The sequence below is a fragment of the Cupressus sempervirens genome, chromosome 10 (assembly GCF_028749045.1).
Source record: "Cupressus sempervirens isolate cs-2001-9-10 chromosome 10, ASM2874904v1, whole genome shotgun sequence".
NCBI lineage: Eukaryota > Viridiplantae > Streptophyta > Pinopsida > Cupressales > Cupressaceae > Cupressus > Cupressus sempervirens.
The window spans coordinates 365817408-365839598 of NC_143127.1; positions in this window are offsets into that span (position 1 = coordinate 365817408).

Consider the following 22191-nt stretch of genomic DNA (forward strand, 5'->3'; position numbering starts at 1 on the left):
TAGAGAGAGGCTATAAGAAATGTTGTTTACACTCTCAACTAAGTTCAATTGAAGAAAGGAACAAAAAATATACCTTATGAACTTTGGTATGGTCATTCACTGAATGCAAGTTATTTCTAAATCTTTGGAAGTAGGTGTTATATTCATAAGATATAGGAAATGGGAAGTTTGATTCAAAAGGTGATGAAGGTATATTCCTAGGTTACGCTACTAAGAGAAAGGCTTATAAATGTTTGAATAAAGTGACTAATAGAATGATTGAAAGTACAAATGTGAGGATGTATGAGTTTGCACATAAGAACAACGAGGGGAGTGAGAAATAAACTAAAGACTACAACAAGTTTTTGTATGTTTATGATGATGCACATGCCATTGTACATGAACATCAAACTAAGTCATTACAATGGTACACTGAGTGATATAAAAAAGGGACCAAGAAACAACTTGTACTACTTTAGCCAAAGATGGAAAAACCCAAGTAGAATGTTGAGCCCCAACTGAGAGATAATAGTGCTCAAGATCACAAAACTGAGCCTATGCTAGAAAAGTATATGAGAAGATATCATTCATATAATTAGATAATTGGAGATAAGAGTGTTGGAGTCATGAAAAGAAGTAAGTTTAAGTATAATACATATTTGATAGCTAAATTTTAGCCTCAAACTATAAGAGATGAGCTTGAGAATGACGATTAGATCAATGCTATGAATGAGGAGATAGATCATATTGAAAATAACAATACATGGAAATTGGTACCAAGACCTAAAGACAAGAATGTGATGGGAACCAAGTGGATATCTAGGAAAAAATTGAATAAAAAAGGAGAAATTGTGAGGAACAAAGCCAAACTCATTTGTAAAGGTTATGCCCAAGAAAAATAAATTGACTATAGAGAGAACTTTGCACCTATTGCTAGATTGGAAGGATTTAGAACTCTACTTGATTATGTTTCTTACAAGAGATTCAAAGTGTATCAAATAGATTCTAAGTCTTCTTTTCTAAATGAAATACTAGAAGAAAAAGTCTACATTTAATAACCTGAAGGATTTGTGGATCCAAATCAGGAGTACCTAGTTTGTAAACTAAGAAAAGCATGGTATTATTTGATAGCAAGCACTCAAAGCGTGGTATGAAACATTGCATTCATAAATGATCATAAAAATCTGCATTTAAAGAGTAAAGATAAAGATAAGGTCCTGATTGCTTAAATATTTGGTGGTAATGATTTCTTGTGCAAATCATTTACAGATTAAATGAGAAAATAATGTAAGATGTCTATGTTTGGTGAGATTAAGTTTTTCATTGGTTTAAAAATTCATCAAACAAAAGGAGGCATGTATATGACACTCTATGTACATAAACGAGATGTTGAAGACATTTGGTATGGATGAGTCAAAACCAGTTGTTACACCTATGGTCACCTGTTGCAAATTATCTATGGAAGATGACACCACTGAAGTGAATGAGACACAATACAGATCAATGATTGGAAAGTTGCAATATATTTTACACAACATACCTGATATTACACATGGGTTGGAATAGTTGCAAGGTTTTCATCTAGTCCTAAGGAGATACATATGACTGCAGAAAAAAGAATATTCAAGTATCTAAAAGGAACTAAAGATTATGGATTATGACACAAGAAAGAAGGGGACTTTGAGCTAAGAGTCTATACTGATTCTGATTAGGATGGAAATGTTTAAGACAAAAAGAGTACTAGTGGTGGAGATTTCCTTTTAGGAGAAAGGATAATTACATGCTTGAGCAAGAAATAAAGTTGTAATTCACAATCTACTGTCGAAGATGGGTATGTTGTTGTTGCTATTAAATTTTCAAATATTGTATGAGTCAAGCAAATATTGGAAGGTATGCAAGAGGAAGTCACCAAACCTATTACTATCTATTGTAACAATACAAGTTCTATTTACATATCAAAGAATCATGTGGAGCATGCAAAAACCAAGCATATGTTTATCAAGTATCACTACTTGAGGGAGAAAGTAAAAGAAAAACAAGTAAGATTGAAGTATGTAAAGTCTAAGGAGAAAAATGCAGATATATTCACTAAGTTATTGCCTAAGGATGCCTTTTAGTATCTAAGAGGTAAGTTAGGGGTCCTTCCCCTATCAAATATTCACTAAGCAAGGATGAATGTTGCATCAATTCATAGATGATTAGAATATATATGTGGATTTGATGCATGAGTTCACACTTTGGAAATAATTTATGGAGTTGTGAGTGATTGTAATGAAGCAAATAAAATTGACACATGCAAGGTAAAAGGTATAACTACAAGGTTTTATAATTTTCTCATTGGAACCTATAGTTACCTTTTTCATTATTGTCAAAGGGGGAGATTATTATTGTTAATATTGAATGATTCATATATGAAACAAATATCAAAGGGGAAGAGAATGACTAGATGACTAAAGGGAGAGATGTTACCAAGGGGAGAAATGTATGTAAAATGATGTTGTTGAAAGACTAGTGAAGTACAACAAAAGGGGGAGAATTGATCAAAGAAGAGAGACAAATGTATGAAGATGTTGTTGAACAAAGAAGTATATTCTAAAGGGGGAGTTTAATGTTCCAAACTAAGAAGAGAACTTGATAGTGTGAATTAGATGGTGAGATCATGAAGATTGCAGAGAACCTCAATGAAGTTAGAGAGATAAACATGTGTTTGTATTTGATGATGGTTTATTTGTTTCATAATGTCATGTTTTATCTTATGTTTAGAATGTGTTCCCATAAATACCAAAGGGGGAGATTTCTAGTACCAACTGATAATATTGCTAATGTATGTGAAAGAGTCATATCAGTTGTTATGTTGTCATTTATGTCAATCCTTAATTGGTGAGACATTATGCTAATTTAGTAGAGTGTCATATCATTTTATTGATGAAGAGGATTTGAGTAAGGTATAATGATGAAAGTGATGATAAGTGCATGGTATTCAATGAGAACTTGAAAGAGTTAGAATTTGATAGTATAATGTTGGTTTGTTGACGTTTTTGATGAGCAAAAAGAGAGATTGCTATTATCAAAAGTGAATTATTTATTACAAAGAGAGATCATCCTTATAAAGGAGATCAAAACCCTAATAGGAATCTAACCTAGGTTGCATGATAATAATTAATAAAAGAATTAATTATTATATGCCTAAAGTTTAGCTTAAGTAAACTAGAGGTAATAAGTGACTTAATAATTAAATCAATATGATTTAATTAATAAGAAAAAAATTTACTTCTCTGACACCCCCCCTTAAGATAAACTTAGGTAGTAGCTAAAAACCTAGAAACTACTATTGAAAGGAAATTTGGGTCCCGATAAGATGGCCTGATGAGGTACCTAGGCACAAACAAATCTCTGAAAAAGAGGAGAAATAGAGAAAACCACTACTCCAAAAGAGATATAAAGAATGCTAAAAGAACTAGTAAAGGATTGAAGAAGCTTCCAAACTAGGGAATGTCCTAGAAGATAGGAACAAAAGATGATCGTGAAGAAAACCATTGAAGGATGAAGCTACAAACAATGCCAAATTGTTGATCGGAAGAACCTCCACTATATAAAACATGACTAGGTAGAGAAGACTAAGTTTGAAGAATTGATCAATCAAAGATGTAAGGTATCTTCATGGCCTCCAAAAATAAGAATGAAAGAATGTCTATATGGTAAATGATTTATCTCACTGGAATGCATAAGTATCTAGCCACTACAATTTCCTAGTACATAGGATCAAATACTAAATACATAGCTCAATCCATTGAACCTAGAAAGCAATAAAACTAACATAACCCCCCATAATGCTAAGAGGTAAGATATGTTAGATTGTGGTGATTGATTGGGAAAGTACTGTACATACTTCATAAATTCTTTGGGGCTAAAAAAATTTGGGCCCTATTTTATCAAGATTTTGGGCCGACATGTAATTATTAATTATAGCCCTAAAGTGGTAAAAATACTTGTATAAAAGAGCTTAGGGTTAGGGATTGTTTTATATTTGTGATGCAAAATTGGTTCTTGTAGCGATATTGAGCTATAAGGGATTACAAATTGTAATCAAGTTGTAATTACTAGATCATAATAATATCAAACTTGTTGTTTAGTGGACGTAGCCCAAGGATTGGGTGAACCACGTTAAATCTTGGTGTCTTGTGTTCTTTTTTGTGTGATCTATTATTTTTTGATATTGGTTATATTTGCATGTAATTGTTATTTCTATCTGTGGTTTAATCCTAACAAGTGGTATCAGAGCTGAGATATTTTAATTTCTTGTTGGGTTGCCCTTACACATGTGGGCAAAGGCTGTCAATGCTACTATGTATTTGATTAATAGAAGTCCCTCTACTCCTTTGGGTTGTGGTATTCCAGAGGAAGCGTGGACTGGTAAGAAGGTGAGTTATTCTTTTCTCAAGACCTTTGGTTGTAAACCTTTTTCTCATATAGATTCTAAAAATAGATCCAAGCTAGAAGCCAAGTCAAAGAAATGCGTATTTGTTGGATAGGGCATTAATGAATTTGGTTATAGGCTTTGGGATTTTGAAAATCATAAAATTGTAAGAAGCAAGGATGTCATATTCAGTGAGACAGTGTTGTACAAAGATCTATTGTAGCAACATGAGAGTGTTTACACTTTGGGGGCTCTACTACTGATTTATAGGCTATGTTGACTCAGATTTGGCAAGGGATATTGATAACAAGCATAGTACTACAGGTTATGTCTTTACTGTTGGTGGGGCAGCCGTGAGTTGGGTTTCTAGGTTACAAAAGGTTAATGCTTTATCCACTATAGAGGTAGAGTATGTAGCTATTACAGAGGCAACCGAGGAGATGATATGGCTTCAATTCTTCTTGGAAGAATTGGAACACCCTCAGAAGGATAATTATTTGTTTACAGATAGTCAAAGTGCCATTCATCTTGTAAAGAATTTAGCTTTGCATTCAAAGACCAAACACATACAATTGCGGTACCATATCATTCAGTTAGTTTTGGAGGATGGATAGTTAAAGCTGGAAAAGATACATACAAATGACAATCCAACATATATGTTGACAAAGGTAGTAACAAGGGAGAAGTTGAACTCCTCTTCAGCTTTGGTTGGTCTTCTAGACTGAACATGAATAAAACAATAGCAGAGTCTAGGGTAGTTTGATCTAGTGGGAGCCTCATGGAATAGCGGCATAGCTACAGTATCAGTTTGTAAGTGGGAGATTGTTGTTTAGTGTGGAGCCTGATCAGTCCCCAAGTGGGAGATTGCCAAATTGTGGTGACCGATCAGGAAAGTACTATACATACTTCATAAATCCTTTGGGGCTAAAAAAAAATTTGGGCCCTATTTTATCGAGATTTTGGGCCGATATATAATTATTAAATATAAACCTAAAGTGGTAAAAATACTTGTATAAAAGAGTTTAGGGTTAGGGATTGTTTTATAGTTATGATGCAAAATTGGTTCTTGCATCAATATTGAGCTCTAAGGGATTATAGATTGTAATCAGGTTGTAATTACTGGATTGTAATAATATCGGACTTGCTATTTGGTGGACATAGCCTAGGGATTAGGTGAACCACGTTAAATCTTGGTGTCTTGTGTTCTTTTCTGTGTGATCTATTATTTTCTAATATTGGTTATATTTGCATGTAATTATTATTTATGTCCGTGGTTTAATCCTAACAAGATATGAACCTTGAAATTGAATGCAATATCTCTTGTAGAAATAACCAACAACATTGAGAGTGCAAAAGAAATACAAACACCCATGATGGCACGTGTAGTCAACACATCATGAGGCTAATATCGTGGAAGGGACACTAACTTGACAAAGGAAGATGGTGAATATGGCCAACATGAAACCCCCTAAGGCACTTTATAATGTAGTGTAAGTACAACAAAACACAAAGATGTACAAGATCTTGAAATGCAATAGAGTGGCACTTTATCTCAGTGTGTTTGCATAAATGCTACAAAAGATGTCTCAATAGACTAGAAGGGACATAAGGATAATACAATAGATAGTACAACCCATGATAAATACGTTAAAGCAAAAAAATTAGTCCTCAGACTTGAAATAACCAAGATATCCACCAGAATGTAGAAAAAATAAAAATTGAATTGAATATACCTGGAACATAATCTGGAAAAACAACTGTCATCACTAGAAAGAGATCTCAAAGGCCTTTCCAGTGATATAAAGAAATCCCAAATTAGAGATTAGATGCTCAAGATATGTCTCCTAGAGTGCAAAATAGAACTCCTAACTTTAACAACAAAAGAAGCCATAAAAAAAATCAAAAATGAAAATTACTTATACCATTGTGACGGGCTCAAAACCATCTTTTCAGTGATTTCTCATTTGTGGAAAAAAGACTTTCTATGCCCGAGATATGAGCAAAAATGTGACGTTAGGTCCAAATAGAGTCTGAAGGGTGACAAGAATGATGATGCAATGCTAACATGGCGTTGATGTTAGCAAGTGACAAACCCAAATTTGACAGTCAAACAACTATCGAGGAAAAAATGCTAGAATATTGACCCTTATCAAATAATATTCCAGTCACTGAAAATACATGTCAGGCAAAGGGCTGGTGCTAGAAAAATTCGATGGCCAAATTCCACATGAGTTTGAAAAAATTGAATGTGGGAGAATAATAATAAATAAAAAAACTTCCACTATTAGTCTCCCAAAATATCACACCATGCTTGAAATAAAAATATGGGGTCTTGAAAAAAATCTTCACTACCCAAAAGGACTTGATCCCACAAAAAATTAATCCCAACCATGCAAAAGCATTGCTCCAAATGGTCAACTTCGACATGACCCTTAATAGCTACAAAATGGGCCTCCAAATGGGCCGTGATCATGGTTGTACAACCATGTTTGGAGAAACACAATTAAAGAGCATTTGTCTCCAAATAAAAAATGCAATAAAAGAGCCAAATAAAAAATTCCAAACTCAATAGCTGAAAACCACACATGTGCTGGCAAGAATACCACTGATAGCCATCAAATCATTATTGGAGAGCACCAAAAAATACAATGCTATGAAAAGAGACCACCTTTATTGGCAGAAAAATGTTTGTCCATGGCAATAAATCCACTTGTCATGTAAACCACCTCCAAATGGGTGAGTCTGCCTAGATCACCAAGAGACCATCATGCAACACAAAACTGCCAATGAATTAACACAAAACCACCATGCTCATAGGTTATGTGGGGGAAGACTATATTGTGTGGTGTCATTGGACCAATACCACCAGGTTTCTTGAAGAAAACCACCCATGTAGAGTCGAGAACTACCAAAGAGTTAAGTGGGTCACAGATCTTTACCTTAGAGATGGAACACGAGGAGGCAGACATTGATCCCCAAGAGCATACGGAGCTAGGAGAAGAGTCATCAGGTATTAGGTACAAGCTTGACATAGAGGACCGGACCCAAATTACTCCAATCCCAAGGTGGTAGTACACTTGTTGACCACATAGAAGAGGGTCTAAAAAACATGCACACACCAAAAAATCTATGGACTTCTCCAAAATTGTTTGATTTTTTTAAAAATAAAAAATCAAAGCAAAACAAGCAGGTCTAGAAAGATATTTTGATAATAATTTTTTGATGAATTTTTTTTCCTCAATAAAATTGTTACCTCGCTTTGTGCACCTAGGCTAAAACCACCTAGATGCAAAAAAAATTTCCCTCAAATTTCAGCAACGCCCAAATTGAACACATTTTATATGGAAATGGGGGATTTCAAGCCCTCTAAGCTCAATGATGATGTCCTTTTGGGCTCAAAGAGCTCCAAAAAATAAGTCCTCCCTAGATCCAATAAAAAATCCTCTAAAAGCCACAGATCTCAAAATCAATGTCAAATCTCTCACAACAGAATAGGGGCACGAATATCTAGAGCTCTGATACCATGTTGATAATCGAAGACTACATGAATGAAGGATCAAAGGGCTTGAGGGAATTGAATCAATGACCTGACCTCTGATACCATGTTGAAGTTGATGAAAGCTCAACCCCACAGCTCCCAAGAATCATCTGCATGCAAACATCTATCACAGAAAGAGAGAAGCAAAAGCTATGGAGGTTGGAATTCCCAGATCCATAGATGAGACATTCTTGATGAACAAAAAGAGAATTTGTTATTGTCAAAAGTGAATTAATTATTACAAAGAGAGATTATCCTTATAAAGGAGATCAAAACCCTACCAAGAATCTAACTTAGGTTTTATGATAATAATTAATAAAAGAATTAATTATTATATGCCCAAAGTTTAGCTTAAGTAAACTAGAGATAAAAAGTAAATAATTAAATCAATATGATTTAATTGATAAGAAAAATACCTGTGTCAAAATTGTGTGAATGATTATTGTGTTGCATGTTTATTTCATGTTTATTATCAATTGTTGCAACTTGGTATAAGCTTAAAGTTTACTCTGATATTCAGAATATTAAGTTGACAGTTTGATGCAAAGTTTATATTAGTTTATATTGTGATGTTAGATATGGTTACCAAGCTAATGATCCAAATGATTGAAGTGTTTGAGCTGGTGAAAAGTGTTTTAAGGCTTGTAGGATAAATGGTTATAACTGATCACACCCCCCCCCTCTCAATTATTTAATAGTCTATCCCATATTTTTCAAGTAATTTTTAATGAATATTTTTTTATCAATATTGTTAGTGGACATATCCCAAAATCATGAAATATTTGTGTGCACACCCTAGAAATCATCAAAAACTAATTAAAAATAAGAACTTTTTTTAAATGTGTAGAATGGAGTCTCGTTACTTAAAAACTAACTTATTGCAAAATTTGAAAAATGTGCCAAAATCTAACCCCCCAATACTACACGTTAGTTTTTGAGAAAAAATGGACATACATTTAAAAGAAATTATAGTTGAAATACCTTAAATAGTATGAATTCAAAATAAATTATATGGTTATATAGCTAACACAAAGATCTAAAATATCATATAACATGATTTTATCAATATATAACCATGAAGAAACTTGGTCGAGAGCACACAAGAAAAGCTATCTATTTTTTGATGTGCTTGCTATAAAACACTTCTCAAGCCTATTTGAGGCCACCAAGCCTCTGGTTTGGATCTCCAAGGAAAATCCAAGCCTTGGGCTTGTTGCATCATTAAAAAGAGTGCCTATACAATAGCACTAGCACATTGTGAAAATATAGTAGTTTAAATAACACACACATTATAGTGTGTACGTCCTATTCAATTAATAAATAAAGACTATAAATGCCTTTAAAATAGGGCACACTCATTCCAATTTGAGCATTGGGATCATATACATAAAATATAACATTTAACTATACATGGAATATAAAATATACAACACTCATGCCAATTCTCTCTCTCTCTCTCTCTCTCTCTCTCTCTCTCTCTCTCTCTATAAAATATACAACACTCATGCCAATTTGCTCTCTCTCTCTCTCTCTCTCTCTCTCCCCCCCCCCCTTTTTCTTAGACCCCATAAGACACACGTTATATGATCAAATGTGTCATAAGATACCATAGGACCCCTTTTGACCTAATTAGAGCATTATATATGTGCTAAGGGGTCCTTGGACCCCTTAAAACACACATTTTTCAATTAAATAGGCCAAAATGGGTCATGGGTTACCCTATGACCACTTTTGACCTATTCAAACTAGTATATGTTTGTTAAGGGGTCCTCATACCCATCAAGACACATATTATGTGATTGAATGAATCAATTTTCAACCCATTCTAACATTTATATGTGTGCTAAGGTGTTTATAAATTAGGGCACACATTATGTAATCAAATGGGTTTAAAGGGGTCATAGGGTATCCTATGACCTTTTTTGACTTGTTTGAGCTATTATATATATTCTAAGGGGTCTTCAGACCCCTTAAGATAAATATTATATGATCAAATGGGTCAGAAGGGGTGATAGGGTACCCTAAGACCCTTTTTGACTCATCCAAACCATTATATGTGTGCTAAGGGGGTCCTTCTACCCTTAAGATACACATTTTGTGATTGAAAAGATCATAGAGTACCTTATGAATCCTTTTGACCTTTTCAATCATATTTTGTGTGTTAAGTCATTTGACCCCATAAGATACACATTATGTGATGAACAAGTCAAAAGGAGTCATAAGAAACCATAATCCATTTTAACCCATTTGATCATATTATATGTGGTAATGGGTCATTAATGCAAGGAAACTCAGGTGCGGAAACATCTTCCTACACTAATCTCTTAAGAGAAGTATGGTGCAAATCCTATTAAAATCTTTTACACTTACAGATTCAATATCATTTAAACAACAATATTTCAGCAAACCAAGCATAAAGAAAATAGATAGAGAAAGAAACACATAACACAAGATTTGCTGGTGGGGAAAAACCTTTCGGTAAAACAACCCACCCCTCCAGAACCTACACAATGTATTATCTTCAACACAAGGTTACAATACACTTGCAATGCAAGTTCAATAGCGACAACATAAGACTCCAGTAGCAACCCATAGTACCAACAATACACTTTCTTGCATACCTTCTCTTCGCAACCCTAAAAATGCTTATAACATGCGCTTCACTTTAGGGTTACTCCCAAAGGTAACCGTATTAGGGTTTTACCATTCTCTGAGAAAATGGGAACCCTAAAAAAAATTTCGAGGCAATACCCCCAACCCCACTATTAGGGTAGAGTGTACAATACTCAAATTTATCAGTTGCCACATGTCTTCACCTGTCATTGAATCTTCCTAACATAGCTCTTACGTGTCATAGGAATCTGTCATAACCGTTTTAGTGATGATCTCCTTATACACAATTCAAGATGCCGACACATATACATTTTACAAAACGAATAATAAGAATAGGAATTATCTAAGGTTGAGACACCTTATTCCTAACAATTAAACCATTTTAGACACACATTATATGATACAATGGATCAAAAGGGGTCATAGAGTTCTCTATGATGCCTTTTGACCAATTAAAAATATTATATGACTATTAAGGGGTTTAATGATCCCTTAAGACACACATTATGCAATTGAATTGGTCAACCTAGGTCATAAGGCATCCTGTAAACCATTTTGACCTATTCAAACCATTATATGTGTTATAAGGGGTCCTTAGACCTTTTAAGAAACATACTATGAAATAAAATGGGTCAAAAGGGAACATAGGATACCCTAGAACCCCTTTTGACCTATTTAAACCATTATATCTGTACTTAGGGGTCCTTGGGCCTTAAAACACACATTATTCAACCAAATGATTCAAAGTGAGTCATAGAGTACCCTATGACACCCTTTGATCCATTTGAACCTTTATATGTGTGCTAAGGGGTCATAGGAAACACTATGATGCTTTTTGACCCATTTGATCATATTATATGTGCTAAGATGTGTTCCAACCATTTAAGAGACATGTTATGTGATCCAATAAGTCTAAATGGGTCATAGGGTATCTTATGAACCCTTTTTACACATTCAAATCATTATATATGTGTTAAGGTGTTTTTAGACCCCTTAAGATATAGATTTCCTTTGAAATGGGTTCTAGGGTACCCTATGATCCCTTTCGACCCATTTGAACCATTATACGTGTGCTAATGGATTCTTACACTTTAAGACACCCTTTTTGCTATCAAGATGGTTAAAAGAGGTCATAGGGCACCTTATGACATATTTTGACCCATTCAATCCATTATATGTGTTAAATGTGTCTTGAGGATCCCTCAAGACAAACATTATGTAATTAAATGGGTCAAAAGAGGTGATAGGGTACCGTAAGACACATTTTTGACCCATTCAATCACATTATGTGTGCTAAGGGGTCCTCATACCCTTCAAGACATACATTATGTGATCCAATGGGTCAAAAGGGGCCCTAGGATGTCCTATGACTCCTTTTGACCAATTCAAACCATTATATGTGTGCTAAGGATCCCCATACCCCTTATGACACATATTATGTGACCAAATATATCAAAATAGATCATATGGTACCCTATGACCTTTTTTGACCTAATCAAACCATTATATGTGTGCTAAAGGGTCCTTAGACCCCTTAAAAAATATTATACAATAAAGTGGGTCAAAAGGGGTCATAAGGTATTTTATGACCTCTTTGACACATTAGATCTATTATATGCATTTTAAGGGCTCTAAGGACCCCTTAAGACATATGTTATGTGATCAAATATCTAAAAAGGGGTCATAGTATGAACCCTTTTGACCTAATCAAACCATTATATGTGTGCTAAGGGATCCTCAAACCCTTTAAAAAAATTATAAGATAAAGTGGGTCAAAAGGGGTCATAAGGTGCCTTATGACCTCTTTGAACCATTTAATCTATTATATGTGTGTGGGGTCTAAAGACCTCTTAAGACATACATTATGTGATCAAATGTTTAAAAAGGGGTCACAAGTTACCCTATGACCCCTTTTAACTCATTCAAACTATTATATGTGTGCTAGTGGGTCTACAGACCCCTTGAGACATAAATTATGTGATAAAATAGGTCAAAAGGGGTTATAGGGTACCTGATGACCTCTTTTGAGCTATTTTATCATATTATGTGTGCTAAGGGGTCCTCAAATCCCTTGACACACATTTGTGAGAAAATGGGTCAAAAGGGTTCATGAGATACCCTATGAATGATCCAAACTTCTATCCATGTGTAGAAAGGGATCCTTAGACCCCTTAAGACACACATTGTGTTATCAAGTTAGTTAGAAGGGTTTATAAGGTACTCTATGCCCCTTATGACCCATTGGATCCATTTTATACATGCTAAGGGGTCTGAGGACCCCTTAAGACACACATGATGTGATCAAATGGTTCAAAGGGATTATAGGGTACTCTATAACCCCTTTTGACCCATTCAAACCATTATATGTGTGCTAAGGGGTCCTTAGACCCCTTATAACACACATTTCTTGAAAATCAAGAATTATTTTTTTCCACAAAAAAATATATTATGTTGAAAATTTGCAAAGCACGCTATTGTTGTTAGGATAAACCACAGACAGAAATAAAAACTACATGCAAATATAACCAATAACAAAAAATAATAGAACACACAGAAATGAACACAAGGCACCAAGATTTAACGTGGTTCACCCAATCCCTGGGCTACGTCCACCAAACAGCAAGTCCCATCTTATTACAATCCAGTGATTACAAGTTGATTACAATCCGTAATCCCTTACAGCTCAATACCGCCGCAAGAACCAATTTCGTATCACCACACATGAAAAATACCCAACCCTAAGCCCATTTTATACAAGTATTAAACCACTTTAGGGTTATAACAAGTCGGCCATATGTCGGCCATAATATGTCGACTACCATGTCGGCTACTTCCCAAAAAAAAAAAAATTTGGGCCGATGCCCCGAACCCCACTATTTATGAAGTATGTACAGTACTTTCCTGATCAGTCACCACAATCTAACAATCTCCCACTTGGGGACTGATCAGGCTCCACACTAAACAACAATCTCTCACTTGGAGACTGATCCTGTAGCAATACAACTACCACATGGGGCTCCCATTGGATCAGACCACCCTGGACTCTACTGTTCTTTTATTCACATTTAGTCTAAAAGACCAACTGAAGCTGAAGAGGAGTTCAGCTTCTCCCTTGTTACAACCTTTGTCAACATATCTACTGGATTTTCATTGGTATATATCTTCTCCAGCTTTAACTGTCCATCCTCCAAAACTGACCGAATGAAATGGTACCGCAACTGTATGTGTTTGGTCTTAGAATGCAGAGCTGAATTCTTAGCAAGATGAATGGCACTCTGACTATCTATGAACAAATAATTATCCTTCTGAGGATGTCCCAATTCTTCCAAGAAGAACTGAAGCCATATCATCTCTTTGGCTGCCTCTGTAGCAGCAACATACTCTGCCTCTGTAGTGGAGAGAGCATTAATCTTTTGTAGCCTAGAAACCCAGCTCACGACTACCCCACCAACAGTAAAGACATAACCTGTAGTACTCCGCCTGGTATCAATATCCCCAGCCAAATCTAAGTCAACATAGCCTTGTAAATCAGTAGTAGAGCCCCCAAAGTGTAAACACTTATTGGATGTTCCTCTCAAATATCTGAGAATCCACTTGACAGCATTCCAATGCTCAAATCCTGGATGACTCATATACCTGCTAACGACTCCCACTGCATGTGCAATATCTGGCCTAGTGCATACCATAGCATACATCAAACTTCCTACAGCTGAAGCATAGGGTACCTTGGACATCTTATCCTCCTCTTCCTGTGTCTTGGGACACATCTCCTTAGTCAATTTCAAATGACCAGGTAAAGGTGTGCTGACAGCTTTAGCATTCTCCATAGAGAAATGTTGCAACACCTTCTCAACATAATCAACTTGAGATAGCGTCAATGTTCTGTTCTTCCTATCTCTGCAAATCTTCATACCAAGGATTTGTTTTGCTGCCCCCAAATCCTTCATAGAAAATGCATGTGCTAATTGGCGTTTCAGCCCTTTAATATGATCCATGTTAGACCCAGCTATAAGCATATCATCAACATATAAACATGAAATAATGTAGCTATCATCATCCAACCTCTTAAAATAAACACAGTAATCTGAATGACACCTATTATATCCATGCTCATGCATAAAACTGTCAAATTTCAGATACCATTGCCGAGGTGCTTGCTTCAAGCCATATAAACTTTTCTTCAATTTGCACACTAAGTTCTCCTTACCTTTGACCTCAAAACCCTGTGGCTGAGCCATATATATTTCTTCATCCAAATCACCATGAAGAAAGATTGTTTTAACATCCATCTGCTCTAAATGCAAATCTTCAGTAGCCACAAGACTTAAAACAGTATGAATAGAAGTCATTTTAACAACAGGAGAAAATATCTCATCAAAATCAATTCCCTTTTTCTGTGCAAATCCTTTTACAACTAACCTAGCCTTAAATCTTTTCTTACCTCCTTCCTCTTCTTTCAACCTGTAAACCCGTTTATTCTATAAAGCCTTTTTACCTGCAGGCAACTTGCACAAATTCCATGTCTTATTTTTCAGCAAAGAGTCCATTTCATCTTTCATTGCAGGCTCCCACTGAATCTTAGTATCCACCTGCACAGCTTCATCATAACTTTCAGGTTCACCAGCATCAGTAAGTAAAATAGAATACAAAGAGGGAGAAAACCTTTGTGGAGGTCTAATTGGCCTTGTTGACCATCTAACATTCACTGGTGTGTGTGGTATTTGTTGTTGCAGTTGTTGCACATCATGAGGAATGGCTGAAACATCAGCTTTTGGAGTATCATCCAGCACTACATAATCATCTTCTTTCTTCTCATGTTGCTGCAACAGATCTTTGTACAACACTTTTTCATTGAATATGACATCCCGGCTTCTTATAATTTTATGATTTTCAAAATCTCAAAGCCTATAGCCAAATTCATTAATGCCATATCCAACAAAGACACATTTCTTTGATTTAGCTTCTAGCTTGGTTCTATTTTCAGAGTCTATATGAGCAAAAGCTTCACAACCGAAGGTCTTGAGAAAAGAATAACTCACCTTCTTACCAGTCCATGCTTCCTCTGGAATACCATAGCCCAAAGGAGTAGATGGTCCTCTATTAATCAAATATACTACAGTATTGATAGCCTCCGCCCACATGTGTAAGGGCAACCCAACATGCAACCTCATGCTCCTTGTGTGCTCCATTATAGTCCTGTTCATGCGTTCAGCCACTCCATTTTCCTGTGGAGTCCTTGGAATAGTTTTTTGTCTACGAATACCATTAGTGGAGAAATAATCTTCAAATTCATGACTGCAATACTCACCACCATTATCAGATCTGAGACATTTTAATTTCTTACCAGTCTCATTTTCAACCAAGCATTTCCATTTCTTAAAAGTTTGAAATACATCAGATTTCTATCTAAGGAAATAAACCCATACTTTTCTAGTTGCATCATCAATAAATGTAACATAATAATGAGAGCCACCAAGGGAAGATACCTGAACCGGTCCCCATACATCTGTATGCACAAGCTCTAATTTCTCTTCTTTTTTTTTTCCTTCCCAGTCTTTACAAAACTCACTCTCTTTTGTTTTCCATACACACAACTTTCACAGAAATCCATATTCACACATTTTAGACCTAGTAAAACTTTCCTTGAATGAAGTACTTTCATACCTTTCTCACTCATGTGCCCAAGTCTATTGTGCCACAACGCTGTATCAGAATCTATAGCAGCTATTTGTTCTCCCTGCTCAACTGTAGTAATTGTTCCTGAATATTCATTTTTCTCTGAAACAATCAAAGTAGAAGGAACAATATGACCTGTACAAAGATATAAGGTGCCTACTTTCACACCTTTTGCTACTACAAGGGAACCTTTTGAAACCTTCCAATTTTTATCATTAAAAGTAACTACACAACCCTCATCACCGAGTTGCCCTGCTGAAATTAAATTCCTACTCAGCTTTGGAACATGTCTTACCTCATGTAGTAGCCAATGATTCCCATTCTGCAACTTAATCTTAATTTTTCCCTTTCCAACAATCTGACAGGGTTCATTATCCCCCAAATAAACAAGCCCAAAATCCCCTTGGACATAATCAATGAAATAACCTCTATGAGGTGTAGCATGAAAAGAAGCACCAGAATCTAAAACCCATGAATCATCAACACTCTCTAAAGACAGAAGCAAAGCATCCTCTTCGGATTTGTTACTTACCACATTTGCCTCTTTGTCTCCATCTGATTTATCTCCTTCATTTTTCTTTCGAGTCCAGCAATCTTTCTTTTTGTGCCCTGGTTTCCCACAGTACCAGCAATCATTTGGTCCTCTCGATTGAGACCTCCTCCCCTTTGACTTTCCTCTTGATTTCCCACGATTTCCAAAGTTACTTCCTCTTTCAGTCGTTCTGCCCCTGCTTTGTGCATTTAAAGCACTTCCTGATGTAGATCCACCTGAGGATTTTCTATGAGTTTCCTCACTTAAAATAACACCAATCACATCATCATATTTTAGGGTACTAGATCCAAGAACGGAATTACTCACCGCCATTACCAAGCCATTCCAGCTTTCAGGCAAAGAACACAAAATCAAGAGAGCCCTAATTTCTTCATCAAAATTGATACCCACAGAAGATAATTGACTAGTAATAGTATTAAACTCATTTAAATGATCTGCAACAGATCCACCTTCTGCCATTTTCATATTAAATAAACGCTTCATGAGAAATACCTTATTTGAAGCGAAGGGCTTTTCATACAGTGTCGCTAGGGTTTTCATCAAATCTTCTATCGTCTTTGCTTTTGTAATATTAAATGCCACCGATGGTGCCAAGCATAACCGAATGCTTCTGAGTGCCTTTCTATCCAAAAGATCCCATTCAGCCTCTGACATAGTTCCCTGATTCTTGGCTTTTCCTTCCAACGGCTTCCATAAATCCTTCTGATATAAATAGTCTTCCATTTGCATCTTCCATAACTGGAAGTTTTGCCCATTAAACCTGTCAACCCTCAACTTACCCTCATCTGCCATTGCTCCTACTCAACTGTGAGACTCCCACTTAACCGTGAGACTTTCCTGCAGAGGATAACTGAAAGACAACCTTGCTCTGATACCACTTGTTAGGATAAACCACAGACAGAAATAAAAACTACATGCAAATATAACCAATAATAGAAAATAATAGAACACATAGAAATGAACACAAGGCACCAAGATTTAACGTGGTTCACCCAATCCCTGGGCTACGTCCACCAAACAGCAAGTCCAATCTTATTACAATCCAGTGATTACAACCTGATTACAATCCGTAATCCCTTACGGCTCAATACCGCCGCAAGAACCAATTTTGTATCACCACACATGAAAAATACCCAACCCTAAGACCTTTTTATACAATTATTAAACCGCTTTAGGGTTATAAAAAGTCGACCATATGTCGGCCATAATATATCGGCTACCATGTCGGCTACTTCCCAAAAAAAAAAAATTCGGGCCGATGGCCCGAACCCCACTATTTATGAAGTATGTACAGTACTTTCCTGATCAGTCACCACAATCTAACAATTGTTATTTATTAAATTCCTTGAGGCTATGGTTCACACTATCCAAATCATAATGTGATCGCTCGATACTATGATTGCACTATGATTTGGATTGGAAAAAAGAGAAAGTGGCATATTTTTGGTACCACATCTTTGTGCACTCACCCTAAGCCGGCTTGTGTAAGAGAGACAAGATCCTAATAGTGTTTCTACTCTTGAGGCCATTAAGAAGCTTATTGATCACAAAGATAATAAAATTTCTATCTTAAATGGTACATATCACTTATTAACACTCATGCTAAGCCTTTTGTTGTGATGTGGAGCATAATCAAACTCGGAGGTTAATTTTTCCCCACTTTATTCCCCCCCAAATTTTACTATGAGGGTTTGGGGGTAGTGCCCCCATGCTCTAGGGGTCAAGGGGCAATGCCCCTTATGGTTTCCTAGGGAAGTGCCCTAGGTAGGGTCAAGAGGCAGTGCCCCTTGTGGGGTCATGGGGTCCTTATGGAAGCCAAAAATGAATTTACTATTGTAAAAGGTATTGGGAGTTATATTTTGTTTCTATTGGTCATCTTATTCTAGCCCTAATTTTGTAAGTAGAAAAAAGTTCTTTTAATTTGGCTTAGCGTTAGGGATTTCATAAGTTTATGATGGTATTGTAGCTTCTTTCTTGTGGTAGTATTGACACGTAAGGGATTATAGATTGTAATCAAGTCATAATCATTGGATAATAAGAATACTAGACTTATTATTTGGTGGACATAGCTTAGGGATTAGGTAAACCACATTAAATCTTTGTATCTTGTGTTCTCTTCTATGTGCTTTATTATTTTGTGATATTGGTTATATTTTCATGTAATTGTTATTTATGTCTCATTAATCATAACAACTTTGAAAAAATGTTCTCAAGAGTTAGGATACACTCCTTCCACAACTATTGAACCTTCATTTCCTATTGTCAACTTTATTCCTACTATTACAACTTAAGTGCCACCTCTCATGATGACTTTTGCACAAGTCTCTAACCCTCTAAGTATTGGTCTTCCTAACCCTTAACTTCCCTTCAATGTCCCTTGTACCTTCATACCTTCATATAATGTCGTTCCTTTTACATATTCCGATCCTCCTCCCATTCCTTCCAATCCTCCACAAACATCTTTACATATTCCTTCTAATTCCTATAAAAACTTTTCTAACAAATCCAATATGTCTATGCCTATTATTGTATCTTCTAATGCTACCATAAGTAGCTTGGTTCAAAATGTCATCTCTTTCCAACAACAAGTGGCTCAATTCACTCAATCTAAATACAACATCAATATATGTGACATTTCTAATCCCCTTTCCTTATAAATCTGTCATTTTTTTATCCCAAAACATTTGAGATGACTCGTCTTGAGACTTATAATGGCAAGGGTGACCATGCGATTCATTTTAAGACTTTTCAAATATATATAGTGATTTTGATCACAACTTTAGGCCCATGGCTAAGTTTTCCACAAGTATTCTTAGGGACAAAGCTTTGAAATGATATTTCTCTTTACCCTCTCATTCTATTGATTCCTTTCAAATGCTTTCCAATGCTTTCATTCAAATTTATTTGAGTGATTTGATGCACTATAAGAAAAACATTAAAGATAGAGTTAGTGACTTTATTGGTAGATTCAAAAATTTGTATGCTCAAATATTTTATCCTATGCCTGATCGTCATATTGAACACTTACTTTTTACACAAATAAATTAGATATTGTTAAAATAAAAATATTGAGAGGGGGGTTGAATTAGTATTTCACAAATTTTTCCCCAAAACTAGATATCATTAACAACTTTATAACTTGCATAAAAAATTAAACTATGTTGAACTATAAACACAACCATGTAATAAAGTTACTCATAAAATCATATTTTGTTGACTAGGGAAACCCTCGCCAAGGGAAAACCCCAATGGGGATGGTACTCACAAAATGATCAACTTATCAAAAGTATCTAGTTAAAGATATTGACCTTGTAAGGAGTCTATTACATCTATATAGTGTCTCAATTCTTGTTAGAGGACTAGGCCTTGTTAGAAGCCTCAACCATGTTAGGACTTTTTATATACAATTAAAAAATGTATGGAAGAGTAGCCCACTACCCAAACATGCAATGTACAATAAATTTCTTCAATACAAAAGATAAATACATAAAAATTTACACTATTGTTGATATCTTCAATATTTGATATTGTCTTTGCTGCTCATCACAAAAGTAGATCACAATTCACATTCTTCTAATCATACATTAGAATTTGCATCACAAAACATTACCACATTTTTTCACATAACTTCACATTTGCAATCTTCCTTTAGACCTTGTTTAATAAATATTGCCCATATGACCTTCATACCTTTATATACTTTATCAATATACAACATTAACTCTTTCCCACTTAGGGTTAACATCTAGAATGTCATCCCTGATTACTTAAGTAATTATTTTGGTAAACAAAATAATTCCTTAACCCACAATATCCATTTCCTTATCATGCTTTGTTCTACCTATACACTATTGTAATTGGTAAGATCATCATATCTCTATCTGTATTGGTCATACTAACTTGCACTCTCAGATGTAGAATCCTCATACTCTATACTATTTATTTGTAAGTGTACACATGCCAATATGAATTCTATGAGTCATGCTAATCAAAACTGTATCTGTTCAGATAGGTGAGCTATGTAACACTTAGACAATTTTCTAAGTCTAACTATTATAATTTCATGTTCATGCTCTTCTCATTTCATATGACTGATATGTTTCCATAAATGAAAACATCAAAATGTCTTACCTAATCAAATTTCCAACAGAGATAAGGTTCTCCTTACTGAGTATACTTCCTTCTCACATATTTATGCAACGCTTCACCATTATTAATTACAAATGAGATAGGTTGAGAGCACCACTGCAATGGTTCCTAGTATTGTTGATAAGAGTGACAACATCATTCATCAAAATAAGTTTTCTAATCCTAACAACTACGTCAAAATAAACAAGTCAATAAATAGAGTTGATGATCATGTTATTATGTGAAGCCTAATCAAACTTAGAGGTTGATTTTTTTGACTACAATCAATGTGATTTTCCCCTAGATTTATCTACGAGGGTTTGAGGGAAATCCTCCATGCTAGGGGTCAATAGGAAATGACCCTTGTAGGGTCTAGTAGTGGTTCCCTAGGCACGATCCTGGCATTATTCCCTAGACACGCTCCTTATCATAATATATGGCAGGTTTGAGGGGTAACGACCTCAAAGCCAAAAATGAATTTACTATAATAAATTTACTATACTAAAAAGGCATTGTGAATTATTTTTTATTATTTGATGACTTATTCTAGTCCTAATTTTGTAAGTGACAAAAGCCTTGTATAAAATGGCCTAAGTTTAGGGATTTTATGATGTATGATGATTTAGTAGCTTCTTGTGGTGGTATTGAGTTGTAATGGATTACAGGTTGAAATCAAGTTGAAATCACTAGATAATAATAATAGTGGACTTTTTGTTTGGTGGATGTAGCCTTGGGATTGGGTGAACCACATTATATTTGTGTATTGTGTTCTCTTCTATGTTCTTTATTCCTTTTCTTATATAGGTTATATTTGCATGTAATTGTTATTTATATCTATCTAAACCTAAAAAATGGTATCAAAGAAAGGTTGTTTATATTGTCCTCTATGGGAAAGTCTCATAGTTGAGTGGGGGTCTCACAATTAACTAGAAGCAATGACAAATGAGGGTAAGGTGAAGGTTGAGAAGTTTAGTGGGTAGAACTTTCAATTATGGAGAATGCAAGTGGAGGACTATCTTTATCATAAGGATTTATGGCAGCCACTGGGAGGAAAATCCAAGAAGGACCCAAACATATTAGATGAGGACTGGGATATTTTGGACAAGGAAGCACTTGGAAGTATTGGTTTATACCTAGCACAATTGATGGCATTTAATATTAAAAAAGTAAATATGATTGAAGAGTTAATGAAAACCTTAGAAAAGTTATATGAAAAGACTTCCTCTTCAAAGAAGGTATTTCTTATGAAGCATTTATTTAACATAAAGATGGTAGAAGGTGGATTTT